The following is an 18,359-nucleotide window of genomic DNA, read 5'->3' on the forward strand; positions in this document are numbered from 1 at the left end:
ACCCCTAATACCAGTCCTGCCTGCACCACTGATCTGATGTTTTAGGCATTTTTTTTTCCTTTTTGCTGTATTTAAAACCTATTTATTGGTGTAGTTTTTGGAGGAGTTTTTCTTTGAGGAAGTTTTTAATGGATTTTGGGAGAGTTTTTTTCCCTGAAGAGCTTTTTACAGTCTTTTGATTGAACAGTGCCTAGTTTGGAACATCTTCCATTAAGATCCGCTTCAAAGAACTGCCCTTTTATTTCCTACCATTAATCGTCTTCAGAAGATGGGAACAGTCATAAAAACTCCTGATATGAACAACAAAATAGATTTCTATAGAAACTAATAGAAAGAGTTTTCCAAGAGTAGTGGTTTTTGATGAGGACTTTTGAGTGGTTCCAAACATTTGTCCTCCAAATCCTTTCTCTGTATGGACATTACTTACCTAAGTTATATTGTATCAATAAAATCTATTTATTCAGGTTTTATCAATGTTTAAAAAGTAACAGATAAATGATGTTTCTTTACCGATTCTTAATCGAGCTACCTGAGCCGAAGGCAAGTGTTCTCATGGTTTTCATGGGTACATGGGTGTAGGGGGGGGAGGGGGTCACGGCTACGCCACCCCCCTGCAGAAGTAGCCGGCACACAGAAAGGTTTATCTGATGTAATAAATTGTAACGTGTATTTTGTAAATGGCCACCAGGTGGCAGTGTGGGTTAGTGACGGCTGCCCTGGCACTTGGTTAGGCAGAACAAGGGTTAAGAGAAAGGAGGAGGATAGGGTATAAATAGGACAGGATGCAGAAGAAGGGTAGGAGAGTCCATAGTAGGAAATAGAGAAAACAGGGCCAAGTATACTGTAAAATGAGATCCTAAGGGTCATCCCTTTGATCCTGGACATGCAGGGTCCTGCTCTTGAGAGGACTGTGGAACTGCGTGCCCAAAAGAGGGGTTTGAGTCCAGTTAGTCGAGGTGCGTCCATTCTTTCCTGGATAGAAAACCCAATGAAATCCCATGCAGGATTGAAGGTTAGTGGGCCCAAAAAGAAGAAGGGTAGGTCCTGGCCAGAAGCACGAACAGAGGAGTGCTGTCATACGTAGCCTTCCAAAGCACAAGCTAATCCCTGTGGGTGGGACGGATTAGCTTAAGGACAATAGGAATCAGTTCATGCAGCGTGATGTCAGAAGGAAGAATGAGGGGCCTAGTAGTGTCCTATGGAGCTCGGGTGCCAGGAAAGTGGTTGGCCGGCAAATTAATTGATGGATTGAAGTCTGGAGGGAACCCTGTCGGGACCAGGAGCGGTGCCCATGTTATGCGAGTGGAAAAAGTCCCTGTAATGAAGACCAGAAAAGTTCAGTTGTTTGAAGAAAATATACCGGTGTCTGCTCTATTGACTCAGAGCAAAAATGGACTGTGGCAAAAGCATCCCTGCAGTGGAGCGGCGACCGGGAGGCAAGGGGTTACCGAGTGGCTTCGCTGCGGCCTGGCAACCCCAGCACACACAACTACCACTGTCTACCCTTGCTGCTCTACGCGGGAACAAAACTTACTTAGAAATTTCCCAATTTGGGACAAGTGTTGGGTTGGGTTTTGTAGGGCGTTACTTCAGGAGATTAAATGTCTGTTTTTTGGATGAGGTGAACTTGGGTCTGATCACTGTAGTATTGGAATGATCCATAAAGTCAGTTTAATCTCATCCTTCTGTAATTTATGGCGATTTTACGATGTGACAAAGCGAGAAGAATTCAATTGCAGCCGGAGAACTCCGACGTCCTTGTGTCTCCAATCTCCATATTGACGACGGATGTGAAAGGACTGAACACCAGGTGTGAAGTGGTTTATATTCTGCATGCACAATGTAAGGCATGGAGGTATCAGAATATTTACTGTGGTAAAGAAGCAATTAAGCAGTGAATGTGAAGGACACCGGCGGCAGCAGCCGGCTGTAGGAATGTGCAATGCGTGGAGATGAATGATGATAATGGGATGTAGTTACCATAGTGCGGTATGTAATGCATTGTTGGGTATTGTAAATAAGTACTTTGTGATATTCTTCAGATCGTAATAATTACCAATTATTAAAATTGTAGGATAAAAGGACTATACAAAAGAGTTTCTTAAAGGGACCATCACCCCCACAATCAGCTGTTTGCAGCTCCAGAGGCTTCCAGTATGCAAACAGTGTACAGAGGCGGAATAGCACAGCTCCGTGCAATGTCTAGTGGTTGATCTATGGCTCTGCCTCCTATTGAAGTGTTGGTGACCTGAACTGCTGTACTTAAGAATGGAGCTGAGATGTCCCAGCAGAAAACTATGAGCTGATCTGCTGGGGTGACAAGTGTCGGAACCCCACCAGTCTGATATTGATGATCGATCCTAAGGATAAACTGTTTTAAGCCTGGATAAAGTTTTGTAGCGCAGGCTTCTTTCCAGAGACGCCAACTTACCACTCCGACCAAGTCGCATCCTCCCCCGCATTTCCCCAACCATCTACAATTGCGGCTGCCTGTTTCCCCTCCCAGGTCCTGTACATGCCACACAGGGTTCCCGTGAGTGCACCTAAGACGAGTGCACACACAGGCCCTTCTCTTAAATGCCTGGCGCGCCATTTCCAGGTAGTGCCTGTTAACCTGTGGCTGAGAGGCACTATGTATTTAAGGCACCCTCTCATTAGGGGAGGTGCCTGTGTAACACATTCAGTTAGTCAGCATACCAGTCTGCTAGATAGTGGTCAAGTCCTGTTATCCCTGTGTCTGTGCCGCCCCCGTGCCAGCAACCGGTGCTGCTCGGGTCCGAGCCTTCAGGGGTGGTGGCTCGAGGGTCTCTGGACCCGGGGGTCTTGCGAACACGCCGAATAAATGGGGGGACATAGATGTACGGGCTAGGCCGTAACGAGTTTGTGACGCCACCCACGGTGTGTGGTGAGGCGGGACACCACCGCTGCTGTTATGGGGCACCCAGGGGAGATGTTGTGCAACAAGTTGTTAACCCCTCAGTGGACACGGATGGTGGCCCCGGGACCCAGTGGCTCGGTGCAGGGGATGGCAACCGCAGGGGTTGCTGGAGTACTCACGATTAGTAACACACACAAGTCTCTGGTAAACCAAGATGGTGGTGGCCGGTGCCGCGGCCGGTTGCGTTAGGGGTCCCCCACCCGGCTGGTGGTCTCTATCCTGTTCCTGCACCTTTTTGTGTTCAATGGACTTCCCCGGTATGGAACTCGGGAGTCCGCTCCCGGCTGGATGTGGCCTAAGGAGCTGTGCCCGCAAACGCTGGCCCGTGGGATCTCTGGGCCTTGGCGGTGACCGCTTATCCCCATTCGGTGAGCTGTTGTCTTCTATGAGGGACTTTGGGTGGGACAGGACCTCTAGTCCTGGCCTCAATCGGTTAATTAACCAGTTCCAGTAGGTTCTGGCGCTGGCTTCATGGTCCGAGTACCCCCCTTTGTGCACAGTTTCCGGTCAGGTCCCTGGTGTAGGTACCGGCAGGCTACAATCATGTCCCAGTCCACCTCGGTTCTGCCGAGCCGTCTTCCCGTCTCCTGCTGACGGAGACCACCGTCTGCCTCCTAGCCAGTGGCACCAGGGCTCCAACCCTGGTACCGTTCAACTGGAACTTCACTGCTGGAGCTACACCTAGCTCCAGCCCACACTCCTCTTCAAACTGAACCACAAACTAATCTGTCTGTTTTCCCACACCAGGCTGTCTAGATCCCTGGGTGGGCGTGTTCCAACCGCCTGGTCATGCCCACTGGTGTGTCTGTCTTTCCCTAAGGGGGGTGACTATGGTTTCTGGTCGGCTGTGTGTTTCCTTGTGAGGGAACGGTGTTATGCAGGGGCCTGACTGTGACTACCTGGTTTTGCCAGGGCATCACATGTCCATCACCTCAGTCTGCCTTCCCATACCTGCCTATACCTGCTGTGCTCATCATTCCTGTTGTGGCGCCCCTGACATGGTCAGGCACCACTGAGTACTGCACCCATGCTGGGTCAGTACTATACAGGTAATCCCAGAGGCTGACTAGGGTGTGGACACACGGAACACCAGTAACCAGAACATACACACAGCTAGCGGGGACCCCTGAGCTGATTCAGGTTGGGGGCATGTCCCTCGCATCCCAGCTAGGGGTGGGTGGTGTCACTGGGAACAGGGGAGTGTGCAGAGGCAGGCACAGAGGGGATTTAGTGGTGAGCCAGTCGGCTAGTGGAGCTGAGAGAGCAAGGAAGTGGAGTGCAGAGAAGCTAAACAAACACTGCACCGTTCGTGGCTGCTGGCGGGGGAGAAAGGGCTACTTAGCAGTGCTGCCCGAAAACCAGCTGGTGCAGAGGTGGCTGAGTACGGGGACTGCCAGTAGACCCTGCCCGCATGGGGAACAGGTCCCCAGAGCAGGGTCCCATTCAGTTGGCCTGCCATACCTGCTGGGGAGGGCACTTTATGCGCCTCACCAAACCTACACAGAGTCTGCAGCTACAGCAGCAATGAGGGGCCCATAAGTGACTGACGGCAAGCAGCCAGAATTACTTGGTCCACGCTGCCTGCAAAAGGGCCAGAAAAGGGAGAACGGCGTATGCGACTTCCCTGGGTGATCCCAGCAAGACTTCAGGTCGGGGTCACCTCAAAACAAGAAGGGCTAGGAAGGCGAGTCAGCAGTCACCCCTACATCAGCCGAAGGGATATCTGGTTCCACCTGGTCCACCATAGCATCGCCCAGATTAACTCACCCCTGCCACCTGAAAGTGAGTAAAAACCCTGAAAGACATTGTTGTTTTGTGTGTGAGTTCTTCTGCGACCTGAGGTACTACACACTTACACCGGGCCCTGGGGCCAGCCTCACTCTCGGGAGGCCACAACATCTGACTGCATCTAACATCAGCCCCAGGCATCCCCTAAACTGCAGTGGCGGTCACCCCTGACCGCAAATACCCAGAGTGGCATCACGAATCCCCCATTGAAGTTAACCTACCTATGATCAGAAGATTTTCCGAGCCCGTGGAGACCCTGCGGCGTCCTGTACCAAAAGGTAATGCGGGGCTTCACACTGTCAATACCCATTTATCCAGCCTACCTTTGTCACCCCACCTGTATCTGTCTATTCCTGGGTCCGTCACTTGCCCTGGGGGTCAGCTACCACAGTCCCAGTTACTGCCCTGGGAGTAGTACCTGACGTCCGCTTCGCGGTGGGCGCTTAGTTAAGCTCCTCCCATTAAGGGGTAAGCCCTGGACCCCAGCCACAAATGTTACACCTTTATAACATGTTACTCACACAAACATATGGTACACAATAAGACAGAATTATGGCAAACTATGCACTTTGTGAGTAGCAAACGTATGTGAACCTTTACTTTCAGTACATGGTGTGACCTCATTGTGAAGCAATAACTGCATCTAAGCATTTACGCTAATTGTAGATAGTCCTGTACATCGGCTTGGAGGAATTTTAGCCAATTTCTCTATACCAGTTTCATCTCTGTTATGTTGGTTTCACCCATGAACTGCTCATTTCAGGTCCTTCCTGCACACTTACGACTTTGACTTCGTCATTCCAATACTTTAACTTTATTCTTCTTTAACCATTCTTTTGTAGAACGATTGATATGCTTTGAGATGTCTTGTTACATGACCGACGTTCTCTTGAAATTGACTCATGGATTGATATCCTCTCATTTTCTTTTAGAATTTGCTGATATAATTCCTTGCTAGAGGAGTGAAGGTGGATATGCTTCCGCCTTCACTCCTCTACAGTCACTACTCGACTCTCCTCTCCACTGTCACTGATGTTCTGACTACTGACTTCCTGTGTTCTCTCTGTCCACAGTCTGCCCCTCCCACCTGGTCAACTAGTGGACTGGAGTGGCTCCACCTCTAGGTGGCCATCCATGGTCCCACCCTAGCTAGGTACCATTGTAAGGGGGATTGTTGGAGAAAAATGTGATTACCTGGGTTTTTGGTGTTACCGACACTGGGATTCTGGGTCCCTAAAGGGGTAGGCCCTGCATCCTGGCGGGGATGCAGAACCTTGTGGCACCCTGATGGGTTCAAGTGCGCTACACAATCCTGCCTCGGACACTATTGTTGTTCAGTATTCTCTTGATGGTGGACTTGTGAATGCTAACATTAAGGTAAGAGAAGCCTTTAGTTGCTTAGAGGTTACCTTGGGTCCCCTTATAACCTTGCATACTATTATTGATTTTGCTATTAGAGTGATCTCTGCTGGTTGACCACAACTTGGGAGGATAATTATGGTCCTGATTTGAGTCTAAACTCTTTAGAGATGGTATTTATGACCTTTGAAGCCTCATGAGCACAAGTCTTCTTCTGAGGTCCTCAGAAATTTCTTGTGAAGATCAGACTTTGATAGTTGCCTGTTCTGTAAATAACACTGATTATCATCTAATTGAGTGAAAACACCCTACTCTAATTTCTCATTGAAATTCTTTGCTATTCTTAAAGACTCACACACTTTAGCCCCTCAGAGATATGTGATATTGAATAATTTTCCTCCATAGAAAAATTGTCAAAATGTATTTCTCTACTTATTTGTTTGATTTGGTTCTTTTTTTATCAACTTTTAGGACTTGTTTTGAAAATGTGATGTAATTTTAGAGAAAATATAAGGAGAAATATGGAAAATTCTGAAAAGTTCACAAACTTTCAATCACCACTGTATGTTCTACATTGTGTTTAGCATTGATCGGTGTTCACATTGTGTTTAGCATTGATCGGTGTTCACATTGTGTTTAGCATTGATCGGTGTTCACATTGTGTTTAGCATATACATATACAAAATACATGGCGACTAACAAATAGCAACTAAAACTTCAGCTCTACATGACCTGGTGTCCAATTCTTCATCATGTTGTAGCCTGAAATGGACGGCAGAGACTGGTAAACGATGTTAGTAGCTTTTGACCGTTTGCTCCCTAAAAGATTATATTAGGTGGACACACTCTCCATGGCGGTTTGATATTTCCAATGGGTGAAAGACATGCAGCGTGATTTACATACATATTGATAAAGATGGCATTTTCTAAAGCAAGATGCGAGATCTCACGGAGCCCTCAATAAATAGAGCTTGTATGTTCCAAGCAAATGTAATACCTTTTTTTTTTGTAAAATTTTTATGTGCTGGCGGCTGAATCAGGAGACACAGTATATTAAGATTCATCCCTGTACTGAAGCCATTTTCAGATTAATGAATGCAATATGTTCAGGTCTTCACCCTGGACTCAGTGGCGCCCCCTGAAAGTTCAGGTTATGTGTGTTTATAACAGCACAGCTCTCTTCATTTAATGGATTTGAGTTGTACTACTATAAACATAGTATCGACAGGAGTGGCACTATTTCTGGAAGAAGGTTGCCATGTTTTTCCAATGCTCTACAATCTTTTTTAGTTGTCTGCATATTTAGGAACTAATCAGTTTAGTAAGTGTCACCCAAGGTTATTATTATTATTTATTATTATAGCGCCATTTATTCCATGGGGTATACATAATAGGGACAAGTACAATAATAATTAAGAATACAAGGCACAGACAGGTACGGGTACGGATAGAGGTCCCTGTTCGCGAGGGCTCACAGTCTACAAGGGATAGGTGAGGATACAGTAGGTTAGGGTAGAGCTGGTTGTGCGGCGTTATATCAGACTGAGGATTACGGCAGGTTGTAGGCTTGTTGGAAGAGGTGGGTCTTCAAGTTTCTTTTGAAGCTTGTCAAGGTAGGCCAGAGTCTGATATATTGTGGCAGAGCATTCCAGAGTATGGGGGAAGCGCGGGAGAAATCTTAGATGTAATGGTGGGAAGAGGAGATGAGAGGGGAGCAGAGAAGGAGATCTTGTGAGGATCGAAGGTTACGTGAAGGTAAGTACTGGGAGACTAGGTCACAGATGTAGGGAGGAGACAGGTTGTGGATGGCTTTGTATGTCATGGTTAGTGCTTTGAACTGGAATCGTTGGGCAATGGGAAGCCAGTGAAGGGATTGGCAGAGAGGAGAGGTCGGGGAGTAGTGGGGGGGACAAGTGGATTAGCCGGGCAGCGTAGTTTAGAATAGATTGTAGGGGTGCGAGACTTTTAGAAGGAAGGCCACAGAGCAGGAGGTTGCAGTAATCTAAGCACAAGATAATAAGGGCATGTACTAGGGTTTTTGCACGGGGAAGTACCAAGCGAACGGCAAAAGGGAAGGGAAACCCTCTATCTAGGGAAGGGGGGATGGTGACCCCTGAATAAACCTACCGCTGGCCCCTGATTTCCCTCACCACCCTAGATAGGTTCTGCACCTATGTGCTGAGCAGGATACCTGACCCTGGCTGACCCTGAAATAAGCCCTAGGTAGGGAATAGGTGGGATGAGCTCTTAGTCAACCCCAATAAGCTCTAAAGAAGACACAGGGAGAACAAACAGGGGGAAAGCAAACAAATAACTAATTTCCAGATCACTCAGTAAGAACAACTGGAACCACCACAAAGATTCTCCAGATGAATACAAGCAGACTGCTTGCACTGAAGACTCATAAAGGGTATTAGACCTATCACTAGCACAGAGTAAGAGGGAAAGAGGCTATTTAAAGACTGAAATGCAAGTGCTGAAGATTAACAGCTGAAAAGGTGATGAAATCCAAAGGGTCCTAAAGAGAAAGAAATAAACCTCAAGCAGGAAAAAAAAAAGGCAATAGTTAGAGAGCAGCTAGTGTAGCCAAACGCTGTGACCTTCTACAGCCGGAAACAACAGTACTGTCTGTACACACCTGTGACAATTAAGGAGTTTAAAGTTGTTTTCTATATGGTTTTACTCTTTTTGGGGGTCACTGCAACATTTTATATGCCCTTGAAAAACTAATTACTCTGAAAAAAATCCATTCTCCTATGCTTTAGTGCTCTTTGTTAGGACTGAAAGTGATGGCCATCAGTTACCTGTTCGTTGAGGCTACTAATTGGCTGCAGGGTCAGATGGTTGGTAGTGGAGCCATTATCACTTCCAGTCCTGATGGAGAACGTTAAAGTAAAGGCGCTGGTACCTTCTTGCGGATTATGTTTTCTGTAACATGGACAATTATTTTTTATTTTTTTTAAAGCAAGTTAGCAGGACCAGGTTTGATGGTGATGGGATGTTGATCGATATGATGTAGATTCCAATAGTGAATCCATGCTAAAATCCTCACCAATCCTGCATGTTTGAAAATGCTTCATGTCTACGATATAAGATCAGTAATTTCTGAAAGGTTCAGTAGACCAGTGCAACCCCTTTGGCATTGGCCAGAGTAGAGAAACACAATTTCTCATTTGATTGCCACTTCACATGGAATTTTCCTATCTTAGCAAATGATGATACACTGTGTGCACAATTATTAGACTATTTGTATTTTTGAAAAATATCTCAGTGACCAATATAGTAATATAGCCCTCCTTTTCAATAACAGTCATAAACCTCCCATCCATGGAGTCTGTCAGGTTCTTAATCTGTTGACAATCCACTTTTTGGGCAGCATCAACCACAGCCCTTGAGACACTGCTCAGAGTGGTGACTTTTCTTACGCTGTAAATCTCCTGTTTAAGAAGGGCCCACAAGTTCTCAGTAGGGTTTAGGTCTGGTGAGGAAGGGATTGGGTCACTGTTCTTTCAGATTTAAGGTTCAACTTTAATAATAATAATAATAATAATAATAATCTTTATTTCTATAGCGCCAACATATTTAATAATACCATCCCATAGCAGGACCCCACCTCCACCTTGCAGGTGTCTGAGTCGCAGTTGAGGTCTGTGTCCATAACTGATGCAGCCATGGGCCCATCCCATCTGGTCCCTCAAGAGTCAGATCTTTTTTGCCCATTTTGCCAGATGGAAATGTACCGCTCCACGGGCTCGGCTGCGACTGCCGAGCTGCTCGGATCTGTGCTCGTACGGTGGGTGGTGGCTCGAGCTCCTCACAGACCCGGGGGTCACGTCGCTCTGCAAGGTGGCCGCGGTGGTTTGGTAGGGGTGTAAGTTTGTGATGCCACCCACGGGTTGTGGTGAATAGATGGTTACCACCGCTGCCGTTAACTTGGCCTCCCGGGGACGGTGTTGCGCAGCTTGGTGTTGACCCCTCTGTGGGTAGGAGAGTGATGGTCCCGGGGGCCCGAGGGAAGTGCTGAGGCGTGGGAGCGGGTGCAGGCGTATGCTGGTGCGCTGCGGCGTGGTGCGCGGCCTGAAGTCACTGGTGTACTCACTATGGCACAATACACTGGAGTCTCTGGTAAACCAAACGGGGTGATGAACGGGGCCCGCAGCTGGCTGCAGCTTCTCCCTGAACAGGTTGGTGGTTTCTGCCTTTCTCCTGCACCTTTTGTATGAATGTCTGACTCTTATGCCTAAGCAATGGTAGTCCGCTCCCCGGCTTGCTGGTTGGTCTGTATGGTTGGGCTGTTGTCTTCTAACGGGTCTTGTGTGGGATAGGTCCTTAAGTCCAGTCCTCAATCAGTTGATTTGACTCAGCCCTGTCAGTTCGGGGCTTTGTACTGGGTCTGAGTACCCCTCCTGGTGCTCCGGTTTCCAATCGGTTCCCCGGTTCGAAATCGGCGGGCCACCGCCCGACCCCGGTCCCTACGGTTCCACCGGCTGTAATCCCAGCTCCTCCAGGCGGCCACCACCGTCTGCCTCCTTACCAAAGGTGACTGGGCTCCGACCCAGCCACCTGAGAAGACTGTTGACAGGCCTGGTCACAGGTCTGCCCTTGAACTCGTCCTCCTTCCTTCACTGTCAAGGCTACTCTCCACACTGCACTAGAACTTTTTGTGTCTTTCCCGCCTCCAGGCCTGTGAACTCCTCGGTGGGCAGAGCCAACCGCCTGGCTCCTCCCCCTGGTGTGGACATCAAACCTGGAGGGTGGTGACAAGGGTTTCTTGGTTGGCTGCTGTCACCTTTTCAGGGATGGGGTGTGTGTGCATGGGACTACCTGGGACGACCTGACTAGTCCAGGGCGTCACAAAAACAAGCTGCCTAATAATTTTGCACATCTTGATAAAGGGCATTGTATCCCTAGACCAAACCCCATAATGGAGCTCAGCCCCATTCACTACACAAACAGTGTCTTACATATTTGGTAATTGTTTTTTGCTGGGACAACATCAGAATTGCTAGAGGGGGGTGTGGAGAGGCGTAGGGATCTTTCTAGAAGAAAGACGCCATTTTTTTTATAAGCCTTTACAAGTACAGGCTGTATGAGCGCAGCCAGGCATGTTTGACTCTGAAATGTCACGGTGGAGAGACCTGTTACTCCAGGGCAGCGGGCTAGGAGAAGCCAACGGATACCCGCCTACCTAACTAGTCTTCATCGCGGCTCCGTCCCTGGCGACTTTTTAGTATGTGTTTCTCTAAAACACCACAGCGTTTCAGAGACAAACATACCTGGTTGAGATTATACAACTGTGACACCCTGGACCCCAGGGGTCACAGGTAATAACACCTACCACATACACCCACCCCCTGTGAGGTCACACACAAGTCACCCGAAAGAGAGACCTGATGCCTCCCTCAGGGCTAGTAGAGCACACCAGGTGGGCGGAGGCAGGCGGAAAGACACGCTCACCGAGGAGACTACTGTCCTGGGGCAGGAAGTTCAAGCAGATGAGTTTGGACAGTGACATTGAGTGGTAGTGGAGCAGCTGTCAGGGACCCGGGTAGGAGCCTGGGCCCCTTGGAAAACATCAGGCAGGCAGACGGTGGTGGCCGTCTGCAGGAGTACCGGTACAGCAACCGGCGGAACCGTACGGACCGGGCCTGGGTGGGAGCCCGCCGGTCCTGAACCGGGGAGTCAGCCGTTTACTGGAGCACCAGAAACCGGGTACTCAGACCGTCCTAGCTTAGAAGCCACTGAGTATAGGCAAATTGACTGATTGCTGGCTGGACCTCAAGGGTTCATCCACACCCAAAGTCCCGAAAGAAGGCAAAAGCCCACCGAGACCGGGTGAGCGCCACCGCCAAGGGCCAAATACCCGATGGGCCAGCGCCTGCAGGCAACCGAGGACTCCTCCGGCAGCTCAACGCCGGGGAGCGGACTACCACTGCCTAGGCAGGGAAGCCGAAACACAACTACTTGAGGTGCACGGGAAAAGGGGCCACCATCAACCCCACAGGGGACATCAGCAGTCGGCTGCGGGGACAGACCACATCCGAACTTTGGTTTACCAGTGACTCTGAGTGTGAAATTAATCGTGAGTACACCAGTGCCATCCGGGCACGACACTACACCGCGGCACGGCACCCTGCACCCCGGCAACAACATCAGCGCTTGCAATCCCCCGAGCTGGGGCCCCGGGACACACCGCCCGTGCCCACGGAGGGGCTGACATCTGAGTTGCGGCCGCAACACCGATCCCGGACGTGCCCGCCTTCAACCCAGCCGCAGCGGTGGTGCATCCCATCACCACTACCCGTGGGTGGCGTCACGACCCGTAGGACGGCAGCACAGCCCTCCCCGGCTGCGCGCCTCGTCCCACACCACCACCACCACCCCGCTACCTCTCCCCTCTAACAGAGCGACGTGGCCCCCGGTCCGGAGGCGCTCATGCCACTGACAACCCGAGCCCAGACCTCGAGCGGCTCGGCCCGAGCAAGCGGAGGAAGCGGCCAGGCCCCTCTCAGGGCGGTACACAACCAATACCTGAAGCATGCGCTCGTAGATCAGGCAGCATATGTACAGTCAAATGAAAAAGTTTGGGCACCTCTATTAATGTTAACCTTTTTTCTTTATAACAATTTGGGTTTTTGCAACAGCTATTTCAGTTTCATTTATCTAATAACTGATGGACTGAGTAATATTTCTGGATTGAAATGAGGTTTATTGTACTAACAGAAAATGTGCAATCTGCATTTAAACAAAATTTGACAGGTGCATAAGTATGGGCATCTCAACATAAAAGTGACATTAATATTTTGTAGAGTCTCCTTTTGCAAAAATCACAGCCTCTAGTCGCTTCCTGTAGCTTTTAATGAGTTCCTGGATCCTGGATGAAGATATTTTTGACCATTCCTGTTTACAAAACAATTCCAGTTCAGTTAAGTTTGATGGTCGCCGAGCATGGACAGCACGCTTCAAATCATCCCACAGATGTTCAATGATATTCAGGTCTGGGGACTGGGATGGCCATTCCAGAACATTGTAATTGTTCCTCTGCATGAATGCCTGAGTAGATTTGGAGCGGTGTTTTGGATCATTGTCTTGCTGAAATATCCATCCCCTGCGTAACTTCAACTTCATCACTGATTCTTGCTCATTATTGTCAAGAATCTGCTGATACTGAGTTGAATCCATGCGACCCTCAACTTTAACAAGATTCCCGGTGCCGGCATTGGCCACACAGCCCCAAAGCATGATGGAACCTCCACCAAATTTTACTGTGGGTAGCAAGTGCTTTTCTTGGAATGCCGTGTTTTTTTCCCTCCATGCATAACGCCTTTTTGTATGACCAAACAGCTCAATCTTTGTTTCATCAGTCCACAGGACCTTCTTCCAAATTGTAACTGGCTTGTCCAAATGTGCTTTTGCATACCTCAGACGACTCTGTTTGTGGCGTGCTTGCAGAAATGGCTTCTTTCGCATCACTCTCTCATACAGCTTCTCCTTGTGCAACGTGCGCTGTATTGTTGACCGATGCACATTGACACCATCTGCAGCAAGATGATGCTGCAGGTCTTTGGAGGTGGTCTGTGGATTGTCCTTGACTGTTCTCACCATTCTTCTTCTCTGCCTTTCTGATATTTTTCTTGGCCTGCCACTTCTGGGCTTAACAAGAACTGTACCTGTGTTCTTCTATTTCCTTACTATGTTCCTCACAGTGGAAACTGACAGTTTAAATCTCTGAGACAAATTTTTGTATCCTTCCTCTGAATATGTTGAATAATTGTTTTCAGATAATTTGAGAGTTGTTTTGAGGAGCCCATGATGCCACTCTTCATAGGAGATTCAAACAGGAGAACTACTTGCAAGTGGCCACCTTAAATACCTTTTCCCATGATTGAATACACCTGCCTATGAAAAACCAATTTACTGCTTCAGTAAGTCAGTAAAAAGTAGTTAGGAGGGTTCAAATCAAGAAATTGATAAGGGTGCCCATACTTCTGCACCTGTCAAATTTTGTTTAAATTCAGATTGCACATTTTGTGTTAGTACAATAAACCTCATTTCAATCCAGAAATATTACTCAGTCCATCAGTTATTAGATATATGAAACTGAAATAGCTGCTACAAAAACCCAAATTGTTATAAAGAAAAAAGGTTAACATTAATAGGGGTGCCCAAACTTTTTCATATGACTGTATCAGCTGTCAGGTTCACATTAAAAATGGCCATACTTCTGAGTAAACTCCTCTACTCCCAGGATTGACAAACGTCCAGATATTCCAGGACGGTCCGTAATAATAAAACACTTTTTCCCCTACCCATAAAAAAATAAAGGTGTCCATCATATTTTGAGGCTGAAGAGACTTAAGGGGGCTTTACACGCTGCGATATCGCTAACGATTTATCGTCGGGGTCACGGTGTTTCTGACGCACATCCGGCGTTGTTAGAGACATCGCAGCGTGTAACACGTACGAGCGACCTTAAACGATCGCAAAAGAGACAAAAATCGTTGGTTTTGGAGAGGTCGTCCAAACACCAAAAATCGTTGTCTCGTACCTAGCGATGTTGTTCGTCGTTCCTGCGGCAGCACACATCGCTATGTGTGACACCGCAGGAGCGACGAACATCTCCTTACCTGCCTCCACCTTCTATGTGGAAGGAAGAAGGCAGGAGGGATGTTACGTCCCGCTCATCTCCGCCCCTCCGCTTCTATTGGATGCCTGCCGTGTGACATCGCTGTGACACCGCACGACCTGCCCCCTTAGGAAGGACGCGGATCGCCGGCCAGAGTGACGTCGCAGGACAGGTAAGTCCGTGTGACGGGTATTAGCGATGTTGTGCGCCACAGGCAGCGATTTGCCTGTGACGCACAACCGACGGGGGCGGGTACGCTCGCTAGCGATATCCATACCGATTTCGCAGCGTGTAAAGCCCCCTTTATACAAATTATTTTGACTGCAATTATCATCATTTACAGTTTACACTGGATGCAGCTGATGTCTTCAGAATTATAGGCTGTAGACTTGTATCAATCATAATCATTTATTAATGTTTTCAAATATGTCTGTAAAAAATATTGCCTGTAAATTGATTTTTTGTTAACCTGTCCAAAACCTAATACAAAATCAAGTTGATAACCCTTCCCACTTCTCCTTCAGTTTGGATTGTCACGATGGGGACGAAAGGTCTACTGGTGAGGGACGCAAAACAAAGGGTCCACCACAGAAACATTACAACGCATGACCCTGGTGCTAGGGAGAGGAGATGGGGACACCTCCTGACACTCATGAGGCTGATCCCTGAATTCCCTAACATCCCTATATGAGTGCTTCCCCATGCGCCGTCACGTGCCTTGGCCCTCGCTGGTCCCGAACTCACCCTGACTAGTGCAAAGGTCAGTGATTTGCTAGTCTCACCAGTAAAATAAAACATGAGGAAGGTAAGACAAACAGGGTAAAGACACAACAAATAGTTCCCCACAGCAACTCAAGCAGGACGCTTCTCAGCTGCAACAGAAACAACACCTCAGCTTCTCCAGAGCCTGGCTCATTCAAAGTAGTCAGTTATAGAATGAGCTATAGCTGGCATAGGAGAGAGCGAGGAGGGAGTTTATATAGCGCAAGGGCAAGGCTGCAGCTTAGATAGCTACATGTCAATCTCAGCAGGATCGAAAAGAGACATTAACCCCTTCAGCACCAAATGGAATTAAATACACTCCTACACAGTATAAGCAATAAGCGGATTCTAATTTAGAATGCAGAGACCTTCTAATACCTGATCCCCCTCAAGGTCTAAGCAGGGCGCGACACACTCGTGACACTGATGCGCCCTGTTAGAACCAGAAACCTTATGCACACTAGTTAAATGTTTAACACAGCGCCTAATAGATATTATTCCTCTCCTCAGTGTGACCAAATAATAGTACACTCCAACTATCTTTTCTTAAACCAGGCCTCAGCCAATGAGATAGGGGAAAAGTCAGAGAAACCAAAGAATAATCCCCATTAAAAAATAATTTTTAATATTACCATTAAAAGGTCAAAAACCACAATAACAAAACACAGTATATGCAGGGTGTATAATAACAAAGGCTAGGATGGAGAAGGGGATATACTATCCCTATATGTCCCTAAATAAGCTCTCCCTACCTAGCAATGCATGGTATGACGCCCTAGGGTTGTGACGCCCCCATTCACCGTTGGGAGACCCTGAATGACCCTATAAAACCCTGCACAGGTCAAACACACACCAAATTATTACAAAAAGGCCTCATCAAGATAAGATGGAGGCATCAAAAACTTATCTGGAAAAGTCCACGACAGAGTCCCGACGCGTTTCCTCCCAGAGATGCCAGGGAATCATCAGGGGACAGGCCCAGGAGGTAAAATACCAATGCGAACGCCTCCTTGGAGCACCAGAGCGATGGTGTGTGAGGGTGATACCAGTAGGCGGCATTCGCATTGGTATTTTACCTCCTGGGCCTGTCCCCTGATGATTCCCTGGTAACTCTGGGAGGAAACGCGTCGGGACTCTGTCGTGGACTTTTCCAGATAAGTTTTTGATGCCTCCATCTTATCTTGATGAGGCCTTTTTGTAATAATTTGGTGTTTGTTTGACCTGTGCAGGGTTTTATAGGGTCATTCAGGGTCTCCCATCAGTGAATGGGGGCGCCACAACCCTAGGGCATCATACCCTCAATTGCTAGGTAGGGAGAGCTTACTTAGGGACAAATAGGGATAGTATATCCCCTTCTCCCTCCTAGCCTTTGTTATTATACACCCTGAATATACTGTGTTTTTGTGATTGTGGTTTTTGACCTTTTAATGGTAATATTATATTTTTTAATGGGGATTATTCTTTGGTTTCTCTACACTCCAGCTATCCTAAGGCTAGATGGGAAATCGCTCTGAAGTGACCACAGAAAGTTTAAAGGGAACCAACCATCAGGATTTTACCATATAAAGTAAAGGCAGTGCCATACTGGCACTAGCATGGTGATTAAAAGCATACCATCACTTTTCAGATGGGATCTTTGAATGCAGAAAAATCATTCATAAAGGTCCAGAGGCTGGTGCATTCTGTGACTGACATGCGCAGCGGGAGGGCCTTTTTTGCATTGGGTTTTCTGTGTATATTCCTCCTCCGGCGTCCTGGTTTGCCCCATTTCTTTAATTAAATTTTGTGCTGTGCTGAATATTGCTGGCGCATGCGCATTTGTACAGTAATGATATCTTCATTAAAATGGTGCCGGAGTCAGCGCATGCGTGTACCGCGATCTCTGGTGCCATTTTATTGAAGACACTGTGGAGAAGACTATGAGCGGCATCGACACATGCGCAGATTTAATTTTTTCTTTTGTCCTAAGAGACATTTCAGAAACGAGAGAGATTGTAGCTTCTGCGCTATCTGCTTACCCAGAGGGAGCCTTCTTGGCAAGTAGCAATGTCTGTAGATCATTACTTACGCCAGGCATCACCTATTCTACCTAGTAATAGATTTGAGAAATATCTGACATTCAGTATTTGCACAGAAAACACATTCATCCATAAAATATTAATTCATGTTATTGTCTATTTAATATGAAATCAGGCTGAACAAATAATCCGGCGCCACATTAACATTCTACCGTCACTTCGTAATTCTATCATTAGCCAAATAGCAAATCTCTTCCTTCAAATATCCATTATGAAATGGGCTTATTATCGAATTATTTCATTTCATCGAGTTACTTCAAAGAGCCGAGAACAAACAATTAACAATGAGACATTTATGTTATTATTAGAAGACGAGGAGTTTAATGAGTGCGAACAAATGATGTTCCTTGCAGAATGAAACAACGAGCGGTTGGCAGACGTCTCTAGATGGACAATACATTATGATCAGCTCCGTACCGTTCCACGTGTTTCTACTGAAGCTGGATGTGCGGATTATGAATGTAGCAGAGCGGGCAAACTGCGTTGGATCTAAAAAGTCTACACACCCCGGTTAAAACGCCAGGTTTTTGTCAAGTAAAAAAAAAATGTGAAAAAAAAATAACTTCTGTAATGCAAGTCACTATTTACGGATAGTACAGATGGAAGAGTAGACAGGCAAGCCGGGGTCTGGTAGCAGGAGGACACATATGGATACAGGGAGTATACAGAAGCGTAGTCAGGTCACAATTCAAGGGTCAGAATTCCAGGAAGACATGTAATAGATTCAGGGAGAAATCTGAGACATGGTCAGGTAACGGTCCGAGGTCAAAAGCCAGGAGGTCATGAAAGGAACAGGGAGCGGGCAAAA

Source organism: Anomaloglossus baeobatrachus, chromosome 2, assembly GCF_048569485.1.
Source record: "Anomaloglossus baeobatrachus isolate aAnoBae1 chromosome 2, aAnoBae1.hap1, whole genome shotgun sequence".
NCBI lineage: Eukaryota > Metazoa > Chordata > Amphibia > Anura > Aromobatidae > Anomaloglossus > Anomaloglossus baeobatrachus.